Below are 1,423 nucleotides of genomic sequence, written 5' to 3'. Positions count from 1 at the left end.
TTAATATATGTATATTTTAATTAAATCGTTTTCTAATTGTATTTAACGTTACAAACATAATATGTTAAACTAATCCAGTCTTTAGTTTAGGCTTAAGGTAGGGTTATCAAATTTATCCCGATAACGGCGGTAATTAATTTTTAAAAAATCACGTTAAAATATTTAACGCAATTAATGCATGCGCTGCACGACCCACTCACGCATTGTCGCGCTCAATCTGTAATGGCGTCTTTTTACCTATATAGAGAGATAAAAGGCAGCGTATGATGAGTAGAGTGAATTTTGGCAGCCTTTGGAGCCTTTTTTTAATTGGCTAAAGCCTTACAATCCCTCTCCCTACGATTAGAAATATCATGGGAAGCAATGTGGGGAAGCTAGGTAGCAATTGATCTTTTTCATAACACCTTAAGTTATTTCCCAACGCAGAGAAGATATATCAATTGGTAACACTACGCACAGTCAGGGTTCCACTTCCCATCATGCATTTGGCCATGGCTACAGTATCATTTACTGAAAGCTCAACAAATACACTAGATGGCAATATTTAGTCACAATATACAAAGTCACAAGTCTTTCTATCCGTGGATCCCTCTCATAGAAAGAATGTTAATAATGTAAATGCCATCTTGAGGATTTATTGTCATAATAAACAAATACAGTACTTATGTACTGTATGTTGAATGTATATATTCGTCCGAGTTTTATTCATTTTTTTCTTAATGCATTGCCAAAATGTATATGATCGGGAAAAAATATTGGGAATGATTAGAATTGAATCAGGAGCAAAAAAAAGCAATCGGATCGGGAAATATCGGGATCGGCAGATACTCAAACTAAAACGATCGGGATCAGATCGGGAGAAAAAAACATGATCGGAACAACCCTATTCACAACCATTAATTACAAAAAAAAAAAAAAAAAAAAAATCAAATTTAGATTGCTACTTGGGCTGTAACCACTGTATTTCTGTTTTTATGTAAATCAAGTCTTTATGCTTGCAATAATATTTTGGCTTGCTAGGATTACTCTTTCAAAAGAGCATTAAATGTAAATTTTCTGAGGGTTTCCTCAATCTATGCAGAAGGGATGAAATGTGAAAGCGCAAACTTTCATTTCATAAAAGCAATATTTGCATTTAGAAATAAAATACCTGAGCTTAGCCTCAAACGATATAAAAAAACAAAAACAAAAAACAAGGATCTAAGTCCAACAAAAGAACAATTGGCAGACTTGCATAGAAAAAGTCTACTAGCTTAAATGCTATAAAATGCTAACTTTTTTTTTTGCAAAGCTTTTAACAAATCGTTCAAATGCATATTCGCACAAAAAACTGCTAGATTTACTTCTAAACTAAATAACAAATGCATAAACAAACACTAGCTCAAAGAAAAACATACCTAATGTTGGTCTTAACAGAGAACAG

This window comes from Corythoichthys intestinalis, chromosome 7 (assembly GCF_030265065.1).
Source record: "Corythoichthys intestinalis isolate RoL2023-P3 chromosome 7, ASM3026506v1, whole genome shotgun sequence".
NCBI classification, from domain to species: Eukaryota; Metazoa; Chordata; class Actinopteri; order Syngnathiformes; family Syngnathidae; genus Corythoichthys; species Corythoichthys intestinalis.
Note: the sequence above shows the minus strand (reverse complement) of the source record.